We start from the raw sequence: 20,533 nt of genomic DNA on the forward strand, positions 1-20,533 counted from the left end.
AGCATATTAACCACCTCTTCATGTAGATGGCTGAACAAGATGAAAAAACTTGCCTTCTCTAGAAGTCCAAACTGTATATTTGATTTGTGGTAACTACTACAATCATACCTCGAATGGTTTATCAGATACTGCACTTTTTATCTAAAATGACATGATTTATATGCACTGTTGTATTTTTTTCCAAGTGTTTGAGCTTTCCAATGGCCATGAAATCAGGTACAAAGTAAATATTTTTTTTCTGTTGTATATGTCACCATGAAGTTTAAAATGGATCTAGAAACACACCTGGGGAACCACTGTCAAGACAAAAGATGTCAAACCTTGTATTCTCATTGGCTTCTTAGATGTTTCCTTTATTTAAATGTGTTGAATACAGTAAGTCTTTGAAATTCCTGCTGTATTTAATTGCCAGTGACAGAGCTGATATTTTAGTTGCTGGGATTGAAGAACAAACTGTTTTTTACAGAATATGGTGTGTTATTAGCTTGAGCTCCCTGCTTAGCGCAAGCAGATCTGCTGAGTTTGAAGGGCTGTGGTTTGAAATGAACTCGTTTGCAGCTTAAGAGTTTTGGAAAAAAAGAGATTAGTTTTGCATGCTGCTAGGACACACACCAGCTTTTATATCCCAGGAAAGTCTACAGGGCTGAGCTTCATATTGGGATTGGTCATCATCTTGTTTTTATGTACCCTCCAATACACCTAACAATTAATTTAAATTATTTGTATTATGATGGTGTTTGAGAGTTCCAGCTATTCAACAGAACTCAGTTGTACTGTGTGCAGTACAAACATGGAGTGCAAAAGTTGGTCCCAGACCAACTGGTTCTGTAAAAGTGTGCTTTGTTTTGCAGTCAGGAGATATATGGGGGTTTTGAATGTGTCAGCCCCAACACTGCCATTCAACTGAGTCAAAGGTACCAGCTGAGTGGGTGGATTTTTACAGAAGGCCTGGCTAATTTTTAGACCATTAGTAACGTGTAGTTGAGGAAGATAAGATAATGAACAGTATGATCCAGTCTTATGCTGCATAGTGCAAAGAGTTCAACTGCTTGAGTTAAGAAAGAATTATTTTCTCCATCTCTGGCATTGCACAACAGTAAAGGTGCTTGAGTGAGGGGGGATGTCTGAGCTGTTGGGTGTGGGGTTACAGCAGGAGGCAGGATATCAGACAATGCTGTAGATCTTTGCCTACCAGTATGGAAAATACATAAAAATGTTATGTTTCAGAAGTGGGAACTTTATAGGTAGTTCTGAAAGGCAGCCATGCTCTTCAGTTCCTGAGTAGTCAACAAAATGCATTAAGAGAGAAGCTGCAGCCTGGGAACTGGACTGCAAGAGCAGGAGTCTATTCCTATCTCTCTGTGCTGAGAACAGGCTAAGCATATTGCCCATAATGACTTTGTAGAGGTTGTACAGAACACCTTTAATGTTTCAGAGCACTTCAGGACAAAGTATTATAAAGAAAGTGATTGTTTAATACTGGGATGCACAAGTATCAATTGCAGGACTTAGAATAAAGAATAGTTTTGCCAGTGTGGTTAAGGTGGATCAGTGGCACCTTTTGGAAGACATGATCTTCTAATTTAAGCCTTACCAAGAATACAATCAACAGTTACTGGGTTTCTGTATGACTGGGGAGCTGTTCTGGACTCACAGAAGAGTAAACAGGTGTTCTTTGTTTACTGTACAAACTTCAGTAATTCTCTTAGTATGTGTACATAAAATGGCAAGTAAGAATTATCATGCAGAACTCTAGAGATGTTTTCTCAGCCCAGAAAAATGGTGTCCTCTATTTCAGCTCTAATTTCACTATCCAAAACCCACCAAAACAGAAATGTTGAGTGGTGCAGTGCACATAACTCTTCCTACAGTATTTTGTAAAATCAGGCTACGTTTGGGTTCTAATTTATTTTAATTTTTGAATAGGGTATTATGCAGACCCAAATGTATTTATTTTCTCTGAATACCTCACACTGAATACCTCAGCTAATATATTTACAACCTGTATATACTGTTACAGCAAATTTTTTCTTGAAGTTAGATTATAGCATGGTGCAGGTAATTAAACAGTGATTTCTACACAAATTAAAAGGGTTGGGACATACCTCTAACATGGAAGTACAATTACAGTAATTTGATGTGCATACTGGCTGCATAAAATCACACATAGAGCACTGAAAACTTGGGCCTGTGTTTTGTACCTGTTAGTGCTGTTTGCACATGCAAATGTGAGGCTTACTCACACCAGCTGCCTTTGAAGTGCTACCGCTGCAGAATTGCTATGTAAATTGCACTCCAATACTCGGTAGATATTCAAATGGTTTGGGAAACACTACTCAAAAATTAAGACTCTTCCTGTTAAGCATTGCCAGATCTGAGCAATACACGACACACAGCTGAAGAGATGTTTCCTTCCTTTTCTTTCCAGATGATTCTGGAGTTTCACTGGAATGCTGCAGCACTCCTAAGATGTGGCAGTTCCAGACCATCATCAGACAAGTTACTTGTTCAGTTTCCTACTAACTCACTTAATATTCATTATAACTTAACCATTGTGGAGACACTTCACATGCTCCTGTGAACATCTGACTCTGATGATCCAATGCGTGTACAGTATTGGAAGGAGCCATAATCCCTTGATTTTATGTGTGAGTCTATTTTGGATTTAACTGTTCTGCATCCTACTTTGGATGTGATAATACAAGAGCTTTCAAGCACACTCTCAGTATTCTTTTTCATCGTGATCAGGCTCCAAGCCAGAACTGATGTCAAGGATAAGTGTAATGAGAACAGCAGGTTTCTGTAAAAGGGATTGCCTGAACGGTGGCATGCACGCAGCATCAGCAGGGACATCAGAAGTATTAAAACACTGTTTTGTTTTTGAAAGTCTGGACTCAGAATCAGCTGGAAAAGTAATGTGATTCCAAGTGACTGCTTACAATGTAGGTCAGTTCAATGCAAAAGTGAAAGCACATGTACCATCAAATTCCCACGTCTGGAGGGAGAGGGAGTGCAAGTCCAAAAAGCCCCAGAACTTATGTGTGACTCGTGTTTTCCGGTGAGTAACACGCCTGCCATCCTGTGTGGATGAGATGTGGCAGAATGGGACTGGCTGGTGTGGGTGTGAGCTGGGTGCACATCTGGGAGAGATAAACTACGTGTGTGTGTGCACACGTACTCTTCAATTCCATAGACATTGCCATGAAATTTCGGGTGACACCACCACCATGAACGTCTGTGCCAGCAAAGCTGCGATGGCCGGCGAGGCTCCTGGCTGCGGGGTGGCTGCTGGAGGGGCTGCGGGGTAGGATCCCGCAGCCGCGGGTCCCCGCGGGAGCTGAGGGAGGAGTGTCCCGCACCGTGCTCCTTCCCCTCCGCTGCCCGGGCCCGGTCCGGCCGGGAGGGCTCAGGCCCGTCCCGCAGGTTGCCATGCCAGGGCCGTGTTTTCTGGAAGCCGAGCCCTGGGCGTCACGTTGCAGGGAGTTGCTGTTCGTGCTGCTCTAATTAGGTGATGCAGTTCCAGTTACCAACAGCCTTAATTGCAGTAACAGTAAGCGGCCTCCCCACTCACGGTCATGTGTTTCTGGTTACAAGAAGCTGAGCGGAGCTGAGCCGGGGGAAATCCCCTCAAACGGCACCGCGGGGCGGGCTGGGACAGGCAGCACCGGCTGCTGCGAGCGGGGCGGGTATGGCGGAGGGGCCCGCACGGCCCCGGGCTGTGGCCACCCCGGAGGGGCGAGCGGTAGCCCCGGGCTGGCCCGCGCCGGCTGCGGCGGCGGGACGGGAGGGGGAGCTGCCGGGCCGGGCTGGGCCCGGCCGAACCGCGGCGGAGGGGCCGGGGGGCGTGGGGGATCGGGCTGGGATGGGCAGGAACCGCTGCAGGGCAGGGGTGAACTCTATGAGCAGCTGGCAGAAGATCCGTGCTGACCGCACCAGCCCTGCTTGCCCCGCGCAGATGCGGCAGAACGCGCTGGTTCCGGAGCTGTAAAGTTACCTATGAAAATGATTTGGGAAACGAGCTAGGGTTTTTTTTCTTCCCTGTGGCTGAGTAAAAATTATTTGACTATACAGAGTTATTAATTTGGATTAAGCCTGTGTATGAATTTTAAGTGGTTCCTCAGTGGCATGGATTCTGTCCCAGGATATAAGTGTTGTAATGCAAATTAATTAACTCACTTCTAAAATGGATTCCAAATTAACATCCACACAAGGAATTAATTACAAGTAGCTTTTGCCTCTGCAAAAAAAAGTTGTGAGTCGCACAGTTCTGCAAAGGTCACAAAGCAGTGCTTCAAGGTGGGGCTACAGTATTTGAAATGTACCACTTACCTTGTAGTCATTGCTTTCCGAAAGTCAATGCACTGAGTGTAATAGATCACTGCATTTTAACCAACTGCTAGACAGCACAATATATTCTTAAAAATTCCTCAGGGAATAATTATTTCTAAGGGTATGAAGACAGGAATATGTTACTGAGGGATAAGGTAAGGTGTGAACTTCTTGCAAATCATCTGTGCTGTGGTTTGCTTTGTGTGCTTACTTTTACCCCGTGGTAAACATGAAGCTACCCCAGAGTGAAGAAGGAAGTATCTCTTTAACTTGAGATATCCTCAGTAAGCACTGTAGTAGAACTATAGTATTTTTATTTCTCCTTAATGACTTGAGGATGTTTCTAAGGGTCACACACACATCTAACATGTGAGTGCTGTCAGATAGTAGTATCCTATGGCAAAATGTTCATTGACCAAAAAAAGCTGTCAAAACAGGTGATGAATGAAGAGCTCAAACTTCAGTGCTGAAGGAGGTCAGTCTGTGAGTAATGGTCTGTCACTGGCCTGAGATCATGAGCTGTTTGCCTAACTGGCTCAGGACAAACCCAAGCCGAAGATGACAAATGATGCCATATAAGCTTTCCCAGTTGGCTTATTCCAGTCTGATCCAGATCAGTTGGGCCCCAAGGTCATTTGCACTCTAGAGCCATTTATTGGGAAGGATGACGGAGTTTGAGGTCTCCCTCCCACTCTTCTGAAGGATGACAAAAGGAAAGATAAATAAGAGGAGTTACCTGCTATTCATGGCCAACTCTGAAGCCAGAGCAGAAGGGATGAGACCATGCTAAGCAGCACAGGCTGAAGTTGTTCCTTCACAGAAGTCACCATCCAGCTGATGTCCCTGGTGTGCATGTGATTCCTGTATGCACAGATGAGTACAATATCATGCTATCCTCAGGATATAGCCACTTCCTAAATTTGTGGTTTGGTGAGCAGGGTAAGTTGTGTTTGATGGCCTCAGAAAGTGACTAAAATTAGAAATTGAGCTGGATGCAATTTCCAGCTTCTTTGGACCAACTCTCATGGCTGACATTTCCCCTTAGCCTCCCTCATTGCCCTGCAAGTCAGATACTTCTTACTCGTGTTGGGGGCTCCTGGGAAAGGCAGTGGTGTCATTGTAGCTGACCACTAACTGACCTCCTGTCAGTACACAGGACTAAGGTGTACTTGGCCATTCAGGGCTACTCTTCAACTAGGCAGCTCCTGGTGTGTCTCCTGTAATAGCAGGAGCCTGACTTAGTGATACAGGAATACTTTCCAGTCCAGTGTTCTCTGTGCCCAGTTCCATTCTGCTGGGCATAGCACTACCAGTTTTGACAGACACACCTTGCCTTTTTCTCCCTCCCTTTTATGTATGTGAAGTTTTGAGAGGCAGTGGCACTGAGGTAAGCACATATTAATTGGGTCCAGGTAAGCTGTTTTCTTCATCCTTAGGGGAATTCTTCCTGCTCCAGGCAGAACCCTTTTCCTTGGCAGATGGTAGCTGGCTGCAGTACATCTTCCCTACCTGTTTCCTTTGGTTTGAGATTAAAAAAAACCAGACACTGAAGTCACACAGATCCTGATAACCCAATTTTCATAATTAATCTCCCTTATTGTCTGGCTTTCTTTGTATTCCCTTGGAAACCATCACATGGGAGAATGATGGTCATGGGGGAACCATCTGAGTCTCACAGAGTTCTGGAAATGTACACACCCATCTTCCCCATGATCAAGCTTGGGCTACTCTTCTTTGCTATATTTAAAAAAAAAAATAAAATGTTAGGTCAGGAACTAAAAAAAATCAGGGAAGGCCTCCAGCAGATGAAAAGGAGGAGGAAGAGCAACCATACACAGCCTGTGACTTGGTGAGTGTTTCCACACATGCATCTGAGTTTCTTGGCTGAAACTGCGTTAAAGTGGGTGGCAAAGGTGTGTCTGAGGAGTACCCCCTGTTTGTTCACACTGTGGTATTGGTAGAGGTCTGTCAAATAATCTTTCCTCATGCTCATATTGCTCCTTTGGGCACAGCACTAACTGTCAGGACAGCTATGGCCCACCTATTTTTATGTCCTTGGTTCATGCATCTGAGAGCAGAGATGTGCCAATGCTGGTTTGAGTGTAATCTGCTCCTAATACTTTGGTCTGGGACCTGTTATGATTCATCTTGATTCCTTCAGCATTCCCCATGGCATTATAATCATTCCAGAATTCAGGCAAAACCTTCTCTGTGACACCTGCCCAAGGAGCCTCCTCTTCTCCCCAGGGATGCCAGATGTTCTTGGAACTGAAGACCATTTGATCTTAGTTCTGCAATGTGTCCCTTTTCAGACTATGTATCCTAAACACTAAGAAATGCTTTAAGGGAGATTTTTCTTTCAGCATCTGCAAGTGTCAGTAGGGCTTCATTTATTTGATCCCTCCATTCTTCCTTTAGCTCTGTACCATACATTTTGTGTTGAAGACCCAAGTAAATCCAGAACTGCAGTCTGCTCACTGCTGTTGAGATGGGAGTGACTGTCCAGATCCTCTGGAATATGAGGTTAGGTCCTTTGGAGAAAGGAGAGAATTTCAGTCAGTCTTTCCAAATCTCTGAAATTTGTGCTCAGGTCAGGACTCAGAAGGGAAGCAAAGCTTCACGTGGATGGGGACTTTGCTGAAAGAATGTGACCTGTCTCTTACCTCAGTGACCCCATATTTGTGAGAGCTGCAGTCTGTAAGCAAACAGCAGCACTAAAAATAACTATGTTTTGCCTCCATCTCCATGCTGTTGGTATTTTGTGTGAAAGGATGGCTGAGTGGGTGGACTGACACTTTTCCTTCTTCCCTTTCTTTGTTTTGTTTTGGTTTTGTTTAGCTTAAACATACATGGTTGTCATTTTCTCAAGGCATGACCCAGCCTTTTTGCTTCTATGTTTGTTCTGAAGTGGGGCCATAACTTCCCCCTTCCAGGCAGCCTTGGCTTCAGGCATCTTAGCAGAGTGAGTGTTGCTGGTCCAATTTATCTGTGCCACTTCTTTCCAGCCAGTTGTTGTACTTGTAGAACACCAGTACAAGTCTCCCCCATTCTCCTCCCCACTGCCTTATCAGAAACCCAGCCTAAGACCCACATGGGCCACTTGCCAACACATAACTCTGCTCTGCCTTGGGATAAAACTCTTGGTACTGCCTTCTTTAACTTGTTTTTCAGGTAGTCCCTACCCTTTGAACACTGACATTTTTCAGACTGTTATTCAAACTGTTCATCAGGTCTCAGCTCCAGCCTCTGAATTTCACAAATTTTAGTGCCTAATTTTTTTTTTCACTAGAGTAAAAGAGAATAGAACTTTCCAAAGTGCCCAAGGTATTTTATTGCTGTGAACTCTTCTAGGAGCTCCTACACATGTACAAAATACCACTTCCAAAGTTTGGGCACAAAAAATGGGATACTTCCTGCAGGAGTAATTGAGCTGGGACCTCCCTGTGACAAAAGTTGCTGGCATGACTCCATCTCCTGAGGTGAGCCAGGTTATGAGAGGTAATGGTAACAAATGCATTTTGCAAAAGATATAAAATCTTACACTTCCCAATTAGAATCAATCTGTAGGAAGTCAGAATCTAAGTCCTTCTTTTGGAAGATCATATCTGCCTATGATGAAAATCATGTTAACCTCTAAAGCACAATACTGTACTCTGATTAGCATGAACCTCTCTGCAAAAACTGAAATAAAGCCCTGTTCTAGCAAATTGCCAGGCTTGCTCTTGCCATCCTCCATCTGCAGCCTCACATGCTGGAGGCTGCAGTTCTGTGGCACTGTTTGAATGCTTGCTAGATGCAGAGGTGGAAGAGCACATCTCTTCATGAGATTCTGTTGCAGAATGGCAATGACTGTGTTCCTCTGAGTCAGGGAGGCCTAGATTAGATCATGGAGGTGTGAATTGCTGCTATTCTGATCTGTTGTCCAGTGATAATGCTAGTTTCAGTTCTCCCTGCAGAAATCTTTTAAGTATCTAGCCACTAGTTCCTTGGTCTCCTACCAGAAAAAATTATATTGCTTGTTTGTTCACTCAAATCACTGCTTGCTTTCGGAATAATGCAGAATAGAAAGAAAGGAAGGTGTTCCCTCAGTTTGAAAGAAGACTCTTTCTGTGCAGTAGAAAATAATCCCACAGAAATGTCCATAATGTGCAAGACTTCTGGACAACTGGCTAGAACAAAGCAGTGAAACCTGATCAAAAAGAACATTTAAGATAATTTAATCTGGTTTTGTAATTGTAGTACTTTATCAACAAATAGATGTTGCTGGAAGGGCTGGCTGACTGGGTTGTGCAGATGTGTAACATCTGTGCACATTTGGCCTCTGGAAGCTATCCTAGTGATGGTTCATTCCAAAAATGTTACTGGTTTTCTATGTTTCTCTTGACCGGAAAAAGGAAGAACGCTTTTTCCAAGGTCATTTTTGGTGAAAGTGTTTTCTGGTTCAGATTCAGTAGACCAGGAGAGACCAGACTACAGTAGTTCAGTTCTCCTTCAGTTCAGTCCTCAGACCACCAAAGCCGTATCACAAGGGCAAATTACTGGTGATATCTACCTTAAGCACATAGTTGTGGGTGTTGCTGGTTAACCCACAACACATCAGAAACAGAATTCCCAACCCACTGTTTCAGTACAATGTTTTTAGCATGCAAAGAAGTTGGGAGTCTGCACATGGAAATGGGCAGCAGACCCTGTTAGATACATCCAGAAAAATAGGTGGTGTGGAGGTGATCTATCCCCGCACTGTCATGACAGTGAAGTTTTTCAGACGGGGCAATGAAGTTTTTAGTTCTTGAGCCCTCTCCGGAATATAATGTCCAGTTTAAATACAAGAGTATTAACTGGAGCTTAACTCTCTTCCTTTTCCTCCTTTATCAAAGTCCTTACATTTTGTCTTCTGTGTGAATCAACCTCTTGCACTTGAGGCGTCTATCGGCTGACCTCTCCTTTTTGTTTCTTGTTAGCTTTACTCATGGGGTGCTGATTTCTTGTAACTTACTTCCCTGCACTTTCATTTGCACTGTGCAGCTCAAACCCCCAGGCATTCTGGGAGCATGGAGCCTGCAATCCAGGGAGTGGGATTTATATCCAGCACCTCTTGAACGGCCTCCGCCTCCTTGCAGTGGCTGCCCAGAAGTTCTGTGGTTTCTTTGTTTTAACCTGGCAGGGTTCCACTGAGCTGAAATCAGCTCAGCCCCAGGAGCTGGCAGGTGGCATGGATGGTCTAAGGCCTTCGCTTTTGCCTTATTTATTTTGTTTGCTGATGGATGAGCACTTTGTCCCCTTTGAAAAGCTGACCACTTCAAAATCCACAAAAACTCTGCATCCAGTACCTGATTGCACCACAAGCCCTGGAAAGTCCATTGACATTATTATACATCCTGTAAGGAAGTTTCAAGAGGTAATTTTGAATACTTTTGTTTGTTTTCAGTTCATGTATGTTTCAATGAATATGACTTTAAAGACATCCTGACTGTATCTGTATTTGCACAGTAGCTAGTTTGCACTGTGAGTTTTCAGCTTTGTTTATCCCCACTCCTACACTATAAATATTAACTAGTAATGGGAATCATAAAAGCACCATAAAATAGGATACAAATTACTTTGACTTGGTAAGATTAACTTTGGGGTTTGGGTGGTTTGGGGTTTTTGACTTAAAGGGTTATCTTTTGGTATTTAACATCTTTCCTATGGAGCTGGCTTCTAGCCAAGAGCTCTTTCCACTGTGGGTGAAACAGAACAGGAATTGGGCTGGCAGCCTCCTGTGTTCACCATGCAGAGTGTGCCCATCTGGCCCTGTAAAACTGGGACTTTTACCTCCTTAGACACAAATGTATGGTACAAGATCCTTTCTAAAGGTTACATGAGATTCTGGGAATAGTCTGCCTGGTCCCAGAAAACTTTAGAACTGTTTATCTAAGCACTCTAATGGTGTGCCAAACCACCAGGTGTTCTGTATGCCTGGGGCTCCACTTGTTCTGGAAGACTTCCTTGGTTTTTGTTTGTACAGACGGTTATCCTGGTCTGGATAGTGGGTTCACTGTGCCTCTCCCAGTGCTATATGAATACTCCAGTTGATTGAGAGAATCTTTCCATACTTCCCCACAATGAGCCATGTTAGGATTGCTGTGGTGGCTGCAGTGGATGTTGGACAGGACTGTGTAATGGCTCTTTAAGCTGTGTCTCTTGTGTTCACCTTAAATGCTGCCTGTGGGGGTTCCTTGCTTCCGTGCAACCCATTCCTTCTCAGGCACATGAGACCTTAGCTGTGCATTTCTAAATATGTTTCAGATTAGTGTTATGTAGCAGCCACCATGCTGTTGTCAAGATGAGCTTATTACAGTGGAAATTGGATGAAATTCCTCGTGTTATGCAAAAGATCAAACAAGATGTCCATCACATCCAGGAAGCTACGAATAGAAACTGTACAAAAATCAGCAGAGGATGATTAGAGGAGACGTGGTCATGTGAAACTGCCCAAATTTATGTGCCCAGTTTGGGAACTGAAGGTTAGGTTCCCCACATGGAGAGAAATAGATTTCTTTCGAATTACCCTCTGGAGTTAATTCCTCCTATCTTTCCATAAGTGCCTAAAGTACAAAAAAAAACCAAACAACAAAACCCCACCCTAAAGTATACATTAGAAGAGTCAGCTCTGTCCACACATCAGCAATCATTCTTTTTCAGTTCCCAAATGAAACAACCAGCTCTGTGATGCCCTCTTTCTCAGATGGTTCTCATACCAAATTGTTACCATATCAAAACCAATTACCAGAGAGAACAAATAACACATCTTTGGATACCACAACATCACTCTCAGTTTTGCCCTCACCTGCATAATTGTTCTGTGCAGGTGACCATCAACAGCAATAGATGCAAGCTGCTCTCTTTGATGCTTGGGCTAGGGTGGTGGTTTTGATGGCAATGCTGTGTCTGCTTCTCTGTATTTACACACATTACTAGTTTGTGCCTTTGCAGAGATTACGCTCTTTTTCAAACAAAGCAATGACTGGATTGAACCCAAGCATTGTTTAAGAGAGGCCTGTGACTCTGTGGCTTGTTTTCTTGTTTTGTTTGTAAAAGTCAAAGACATAATGATATTTTTTGGAGGTAAAATTTAACTCGTACTTGAGCCTTTCATGGGTTTAAGCAGAAGAGAAAGTGAAAAAGTTGGTTTTGGTCAAAAGCATGACATTTCTTCAGTAATTTCCCTCATCAAACACATTCTGGAAATGGAAGTGGATCGTGTCTCCCTGTGAGGCCATATTCCCTTCCTTTAATACCACTGTCTCTGGAGTTTGCCTGTCTAAATGTAACCACCTGGATTTGTGCTTTAAATCTGACAAAAATTTCTGTTTCTGACCTGATTTTTCAGGAGTGCCAAATCACTTCAAAAACTTCAGTGAGACATGTTTCAGAGTATGCACTTTCTAACACCAGACCCCTGCCTTATCTGGGATACAAGGGAGCCAAGCAAGATTTGGCATGCTGGAGCCTGGAAGGTTCAGCTGTGCTGCAGTGTGGATTTTTAATTGAGAAGCCTCTCCTTAGGTACCTGGCAGAGTGTCAGAAGGAAGAAGCTGGTTGTGCTTCCTACTTCACTGTGTGAAAGAGACCTTCAGTGCATTATTCGTAGCTGTTTTTCAAGGTAATAGTCAGTGTGAAATTCTTACTAAGGGATTGCTTGTTACAGGCAAGTAAAGTCTAAGTGCCAGCAAATATTCTGCAGGGTCTGATACTTCTGTGAGGTCTAGGCTTTCAAGGTTGTTTACTCGGAAATATCATAGACATTGTACATAAACACTGGTACAAACAGGCTTAAGAACTAAACCCCCAGTTTTTACAACTTTCTGTATGCACAGTAATAGCTAAATGATGCAGACAGACATTCAAAATGAGAGTACAATTGTTCTTTAACAGGACATCTTATTCATCTGAGTACGTCAGATTTGTAAAATGGAAGCATTCAGAGGCACAGAATTGGTTTCAGTCAGTGTTTTGTCTTGGAAAAAAATATTTAAGAAAATGTTTTTGAAAAAGGATCTTTAATTGACCCATCCATATTTTTTTCTGCCCCTCCTCAGTTTTTGAGATTGTGAAAGTCATCAACATTTTTTTCTAAGTAGGTATCAGGAAAGTTTTTGAAATTGCAAAAATATTCACAAGAAAGGAAAAGCATTTCCTGCTGATCTCAGCTTGACTCCTTGGGGGACTATGACACTTTCTGCAAAATTGACAGAAACCAGGTAGGATTTTCACTGCCTGCCAGGCAGGTTTGAAAACCTGCTTGATTTCCTTTCAGCTCACCCACCCAGCTCCCAGGGAGTCTGATGACAGATGGAAAGAGAGCTGAAAGCCTGAAACTCATCTGTGTAGCTCGTCAAATCTCTGGGCTGTTCCAGAGGTCTCAGGGGAATGACTGCTGTGGCTCTGTGCAGCCCATCACTGGACCATTTCAAGCTTCCAAACAAATGTATCTCCCATAACCTGCTGGGATCTTCAGGATCTCTGGCTCCTGGGCAGCATGTCAGGCTTGGGCTCTTCATCAGTCTTTAACACTGAGCCTCTGCAGCTCTCCAGGTGGGATACATGAGAGCAGCACTCCCCCAGAGCTCTTGAGGCTTGGTTGCTGATCCCCACCTGTGGTCTCCTCTAAGGGTCAGGCAGCCATTTGCCCTGGAGGGGAGGTATGCAGGCTCTCCAGCTACCCCATATCATGTTCCACTTCAGCTTTAATTCAAACTTACAATTTATTTTTTTTTTTTCAGGAATTTGTCCACTGAATTATGTCCATGATTTCACTGAAGTAACTTTTTAAATCTAAAGAGGTAAGTTGAGGAATATTGTTTAGGATGTAACTAGGAGTGTTAATGTGAGAAATACTCATCCTTTTGGAAGTTATAAATTAATTGAATCCTCGCTCTCTCTGGGATCTGATCCTTCCCATCTTTGAACATCTTTTGCCCTAAGCAACAGTGTTGAGTCAAAGCTGATGTGGGTCCGATTTGCAATATTCAAACCATTTGCTGGTTCGTGTGGAATACATCATAAGTAAAAAGTGTTAAAATAAAGAAACCTGGTCCTAGGGCAGTATGAATCCTGGATTTCAGACATGTGAATTTTAAATTTGAGAGAGTTATCTGATGGAGAGCCTGGTAGGTCAGCTTTTTTTTTTGTCTTTGTTACACCTGTTCTGGTCAACAGAATTGACACTACATTGCCATGAAGCTCATCAGCTTTCAGCCAGCTGAAGATTCTTTTTTAGGTGTCAGAGGCAGCCAGCTTGTGACATCTCTGCTGAGTGTGCAGGATTGGGCAGAGGGTTTGCCACATGCTCAGAATTGTGTTTGGGACCACACTAGATCATTTTGTACAAGCAGTTTCATTAGATACTGAAATGATCTGGGATGAAGGGTGAAGCCTAAAGATAAAATTTCCATATAGCACATATAGTGAGTCACTGAGACCCTGTGGTATATGGCTTGCTTTCAAAAGGTTGACAGCATTTAACCTCATGGAGATCTCAGGCACTGGGACCTGAGTGCTTTAGCCTTTACTAAACAAATAGTTTTAATGATTTGAGCCTTAACAGGAAAGTCCAGTGGGGGCTGTTGAACTCTGGAATTCGCTGCAGGGGGGCACAGGAGAGATTAGAGGCCATGGCTAATCAAAGAAAATCTGCTTTACATTGTACTGCTGCTTGCACAGCTCTCAATTTATATCTGTGACTCCCTTCTGCCTCAGAGGGAGCTGTGTGTGGAAACTGATCCTTTCTGTTATGAGTTTTCCTACCAAGGTCTTCCAGGACAACCTCTGTGTCTGTGAATTCATGTCATTTTTTTCAGTGATCACTTCCCTCCAGCAGTTAGTTGTCCCAGTTCTTGCACTTTTTTGAATCAGCACACCTTTTTCCATGGTTATGGGATAAACTGAACTGCCAGCTGAAAGGATTTTTTCAGCTGTTCTGGTCGACTGTAAAGCTGCACAAACAGCTGTGATAGCAGCATGGTGAGTGTGGAAGGCAGGGGGTGCCCAAGCCACTGAATGCAAAACCAAAGCCTCCATCATAGAACTGAAAATGCTGTGTTGCCAACAAACCACCAACAGCAAAGGCATTAGCTGGTTCTTCACTTTCTGGCAGGCAGTAGAAGATAGACCTTCAGATTCTGTGGAGCCAATAACCCTACAACCCAGAAGGTCCAGATATTTAAAATAAAAACCTCCAAACAAAAGTGGAGGTGATGGGTTGGCTTGCTCTGAGGTTTATTCTGACCCAGCTGTGCCTCTTGTTAGCTTTATGGGCCTTGGAGGCCTTGGATCTGTGCATGATCTTAGCAGATAGATCTGTGGCAATGGAAAACATCACTGCCCACAGGCTGCTTGTTCCCACATCTCTGACAAAGCTCGTGCATCTGGAACTCAGCTGGCAGGATCGTGGCATTGCTGCACATCACTTTGGGCAAAGTCAGCTGCCTTATTTTAAGCCGTTTGTGATAGTTGGAAGCAACCTGACTGGCTTTGTACTGAAGCAGATGAGACAAACACACACTGTTCTGATAATTCATCTTCCCTTAAAGCACTGTGGAGCAATAACTTTCTGAAACTAAGTGGTAAGATGTAGCCAGGGTGAAGTAATATCTCATATAGCTTCCTCTGTTTTTGTGGTGTTTCTCTAACCATATTCATAAACAGGTTTGAAGGCTCTTACCCTTGAGCCGTGCACCCACACTGATCCCCCTTAACTCCTCTGTGCTCCTTTGTAATAGTTGGGTTGATGGGTGTGAGCACCAGAGCAGAGCTACACACCAAGCTATCTTATGGCCACATCTGCATCCCAGTTGGAACATGTCTTTTAAAAAGCAGCTTTTTGCAGTTTCATACTTCAGCTACCAACTAAACTCCTTATCAGTGTGATTCTATCAACAGGAAACTGGTAAGAAAAAAAAGAAGTACCCAACCCATACACCATGATACTATCTAATCTCTGTCCAATCTGCTTTCTGCTTGGGGACACATGCAACAGACTGCAGTAACTGTATGTCAGAAGGTCAAAGAATACAGGCAGGGGACAGCAGTATAAATAACCACTTGGGACTCAAAGAATCCAAAGTTAAAGCAGATTTTAAAAGCTGCTTAGTAATCAAAATATCTCACTGTGCAAATCAGCCTTTTTCTTGTGGTCATAGCTTCTCTGCTTTGTACTCAGTGGAAATAATATCACTTTTGGAGATGTGAGGAGAGTACTATGAGTGCAGAAAGAAAGATGGAGATAGGGTTTACTCTTAAACCAAGTACCTGTACCCCACAGATAGGAAGAAATTGATTTCACATACTGTTAACCGGTTCCTAAAGTGTTCAGCTATTACAGTGTGGGGGGATATAAGATTTAGCTGAAATTTAGCTGCTTTTTGATTTAGCTTTTTTTTCTTACAAAAAAAATAGACAGAAAGTGACATACAAGTTTATGTTTTACACAAATTGGCAATTTTTCACATTTGTAATTATAGTAGCCTGTTATCTGCATCTGTAAGATGCTATATAACTATTTTGGTTAGAAAAGATTCAGAAAATTATGGCAGAGATTCAGAAAAGATACCTCTGGTGCTTCTTTTCAGATGGGCTTGTGTTCACCAGAGATTGAATACCAACTGCTGTGGTTAAAAATAATGCTCTTATGTCAGATGCAGCCTTGGCAAAAAAGGAAAAATCAAACAGCAGATAATTTCTTTCTTCTGCGCTTCAGAAAGAGGTGGACTAAGAATAACACAATATGTGCCAAGGCAGCTTTGACCAGCTGAAACAGATGGCACAACCATCCTGTCATCCCTTCCCACTGACCCCAGGGTTGCTTAAAACTTCTGCAATCCAATTACTGGTGTTAATCTGATTGTTATTGCACTAAGCATATTATTTAAGGACCATACAGGTATGGTTAGCTGGAATATGTGTGAAGCCTGCAAATTAAATGCATTAATTAAAGTGAACATGTGTGAATGTCAACTAGACATTTATGGGGGGAGTGAGGAGCAACTGAAGTGGGAAGATTGAGAATGAATTTTGAGTTAGTTTCGTAGCACTTTTTTTCATAGATTATGGAATTAGCTAATTCCTGGTTCTGATATCTTTTTTCATGGAGCTGGTAAAGTACATCCTGATAGCCAAAGAAGTTCATGCCAGTGTTATTTAGTTGGCTGATGAACATAATCCCACTGCATTTAGGGTGCGAATAAAGGAATTGGGAATAAGTTTTAAGTGTATAAAGACCTGGAAATCTTTTTCAGGAAAAATGATAATTAGAAAATTTTCTAAATGGTCTGGGAACTCAGCAGACTTCACTAGGAGATTGTCTTACTGTGACAGCAGCAATCACTCTGAAGTTCTTTAACCTGCCTGTTTCTCCTCTACATGGAGAGACTGATTTTTAGGTTTTCTTTTTTTTCTGACTGAGGCATTTCTTAGTCTGCTGCTTGTAAGCAAGTTGTTATTTCAGTAAAATATGCTATTGATATCTGGTTTAGGAGAGATCTTATATATTGGTCTGGTATAGAGATTAGAAGATGCTTGTGGTGTTGTTGGTCACAACTCTGCCATAACACAGTGAGTATGGATACACAGAGGAAATCCCTTCTTGTTTAGTTTGTTTGCTGTTCTGTGTCCAGTCAGAGAATTGGTGCTTTTTATTTTTAGATGAAGTCTATGAGCTGAACTCATCTGATGATGGAATTTAAGTGGTCCTCAAATTATTAGGATAGCAGACCATCTGGTAGTCTTGGGTATAGCAGATACAAGGCCAAAATACTGAACACTTGTTTGTATCAGATCATGAAAGGTTGATGCAGTAAATAAATGAAGATGAATTAGACTGCAGTGCACTTCTGCTCTATGTGTAGTGAATGGAGCTGACACTGGGGATTTAGGTATTCTTGCCTTTTGCCCATTGGTGGCTGAATGAACTTGAACAAATCACTCTACCCTTTTTCTGGTCTCCTTGTTTCTGACTGCAGATGCAGGTAAGACACCTTTGAGAAGTTTTGAATGCTCTGCAGGAGCAAAAAGAGTATAGGCATCCCAGGTGTGTGTGTGATATATATAATCCAAGAACAGATGTTAGAGCAACATTTATTGAATAAAAAGGTTAACTTTTACCTTTAAATGTATGTGTCGCTATAGAATTTTGGCCTTTTGTCTTACTGGCTCTTTTATTGCAAGTGGTTTTCTTGTTTGTTTTTCGTTTTGTTTTTTAATCAAAAACTCCACAGGCTGTTTGCAGAAATGCCCTAAGTCTGTGCTGGGTAGACTTAGGTCTTGCAGTCAGTGAGACCTATGAAAACTGAAAATTGTTTTGTTGTCTATTGCTGTGTTTAACAGGCAACGTTCAACCTGTGTTAGTGGTGTCATCTCCTTGGCCTGGCTGGCTGTGTACTCACTTCCCTTCAAGTGGTTAAGTTAGTGGTTGTTCTGTGTCTATAATTTTAGCTATGGGAAAGAGATCTTCTTAGCAATGTGGTACTAGAAAAATCCCTGGAACTATTTCTTGTTTTTTCTTCCCACTCAGTATTATGAAACAACGATAAATTACTGAATGCTAGCAAGTGCTGTGTGCACACCACCACCAATACGTGCTTTTTATAGCATATAGATCTGTAACAAGAGCATGTAAGAGAATCATCTGCTGGGGATGACACAGCAGGGTGGCACCTGGCTCTGGCACCTTGCGCATCCCATTTACTGCTGTTGTTTCTGCTCATTCAGCCCACCACTTTTAGCTAAAGCAACATCTAGAAGACATGAAGGGATAGGAAAGGAATATAAAAAGGCATTGTTTATATCACTTTAACATCAAACTTGCACAGCTAAAGCAAGGATAACTTTCATTACAGTTGTGTGAAGGTGCCTTTATCAGTGTAACTTCCCATAGCAAGTAATTTAGGCTTGGTCTTTGCAGAGCAGCTGCTCTAATTCTGTGATGTTTATGGGTTTGTATGCAAGTGTAGCCATACTTGCATGGGTGTGAAAATGCAAAGTGAAATGGTTATACTGAAATGACTTACACAATTAATGGTATTGGAAACAGCTTATTTAAAGTAAGGGTTAGGATTATGTCTCAGTCTTGGAGAAGGAAAAGAAGAGGAAAAGGGATATTGTTGCTGGGGTTAGCCAAAGCATTTCAAGTTCTTTGTGTAACTGAAGCCTTTTTAGCTAACTTAGAAAGCTGTTTGTAACATAGCTCTGCTTATTCTTAATTCTGGTTCCTTACAGCTTCAACAGACTGTCAGTCAGAGCAGCAGTTTCGCAGAAACTGTCTGCTGATCCTGAGAAACAGAAGAGTCCCAGCTGGTCCTGGGAAGTTTCCATTTCCTAAAGCATCCACTTCACAGCTGAGGTGAAGAGGAGCTGGAGAAGAATAGGTGCTAAACTGTCACATTCCATCTTCAAGCGGGTCTCTCTGAAGTTAGCTCTGATTGAGGTTAGGTCTTTTTCCACCAGCTCTCCAAGGTGTCTTGATACCCAGGGTCCAGGTCATAGGTAACTCAGAAACATAGACCTCCTCAGGAGAGCCTCCTGGAGAGAAATGTGTTGGGATGGTTTGAGCCTCAGCAAAAAAACAGTGCTTATATAAACAAAGCATCCTGTCCCCTGCATTTGAAAAAAGAGTATTTATGAAAGGAATGTGCCAAAACCCACAAGAGGTGAAGGGACATGTAGAGCCACCTACACCCTCCATATTCCTTACACACTCAGTCACTGCAAAAACAAACAAACAAGACAAGACTAGATTGGCCAAGATAGTTATAGAGACTGACTCAAAGCAACCCTGTGTCCTGGCTGTAAACAAAGGTGAATATGCATTTGGAAAATGAAACGGATTGATATGAAGAGCTTTGTGCAAATAAAGGATTAGGAGAAGGGAAGGGTGGCAGCAGGGCACACACGTTACCACTGAGAAGTGCACAAAGGGATAAGTGAGAGTGTGTTTGTCTGGGCTGAAGCCTCTGCTCATGTATGTGTCTAACTGAGCATGACTGCCTGCACAGATACCCACCCTCTCTGAAAGGAAGGACTGAAGGACAGGCCTTGTCATTTCCCCTGTGGGGACAACTCCCAGCCTTGTAATCTTTCTTTTTTTCTGACTGTGCCATAAGCTCATGGTGCTGCCTTGAGCAAGTGATGGGTGTTGACTTGTATCCATGTAAGCACATACGTGTGAGTACCCATGTGCAGTTGTGAGAATGTGGCGTGTCTGTGCTTGCATGCAAATGTGTTTATACAGGTGCTCACAGAAACACGTGTGGTGCCTGTGTTTGTGTGCATGCACTCTGAAAAAATATGGGTGTATCTGTGCACTTACATGTGGCTTTGTAAGTCAGTGTTTGGTGGAAGTTGTGTGTTACAGATGTGAGTATTCAGGAGGCTGGTTTTGTGTATATGTGCTTCCCATGTACATGGGTGCTTGCCCACCTGTGGATGGGGTTTTTCAGTAACAGGGGATGCTGTTTCAGTTTCTGCAGACCAGTGGCAAAATAATAATGCCAAGTGAAAAGCTTATGCAAATCTGAGCTACTGACTGGAGCAGGATAGCTCCCATTCTCTAATGCAACAGTGAGGTTTTGCCTCCTTTGCTTTGTTGAAACCCTACCTGCATTTACATCAAACATTTTGCAGAAATGGAAGGTGCCAGTTAGGATTCCACCCACACTGGGATTCTGCTCTAAATGCATTGTGTCCTTTGGATAGCTAGACCTCAGATGTTAATATAAGGCTTTATCTTTTCTGTATCACTTATGATCAGTTTATTAAATTATATTGGCTGTCCAGTAGCAGCCCAAGAACTGAAAGCAACTGGGAGCTCCCTAGCACTGGACAAGCAGACATTTGGGGAGAGTGCCTTTTCATATTGTCTGTAACAAATGGAAAGATCCCAGGCTCCTGTGTCATGGCATTAACAGTGATGGAGCTCAGAAAGGGGCTGATAAGGACATTTGAAGTTATTACTTTAAACAGGCCTGTAATTCAGCTACCTCATCTTAGTGATAGAACTGATTGCCCAACTGGGGTGCTTAAATTTATTTCCCCCTCTAGTTGTTGACATTTCCCCTTTCAGATATCTGATTGTTTTACCTTCTCTAAGAATATTATATTACAACATCTAATTTTCAAAGAAAAGCATTTCTCTGTGCCTAGCAAAATCATTCTTACCTTCAGACAA

The 20,533-nt window shown here is 42.7% G+C and overlaps 1 long non-coding RNA gene across 1 annotated transcript in view; it reads left to right on the top strand.

Annotated features, from left to right (window-relative positions):
* The first annotated feature begins 2,793 nt into the window (after positions 1 to 2,793).
* The window catches only part of LOC115599417, a 50,106-nt gene continuing 32,366 nt past the window's right edge, over positions 2,794 to 20,533 (top strand). Inside the window, exon 1 of the long non-coding RNA XR_003988401.1 lies at positions 2,794 to 3,058. This is a non-coding gene — a long non-coding RNA (uncharacterized LOC115599417). The remainder of the gene's footprint in view (positions 3,059 to 20,533) is intronic.

The sequence above is a fragment of the Calypte anna genome, chromosome 20, assembly GCF_003957555.1.
Source record: "Calypte anna isolate BGI_N300 chromosome 20, bCalAnn1_v1.p, whole genome shotgun sequence".
In the NCBI taxonomy this organism is placed as follows: domain Eukaryota; kingdom Metazoa; phylum Chordata; class Aves; order Apodiformes; family Trochilidae; genus Calypte; species Calypte anna.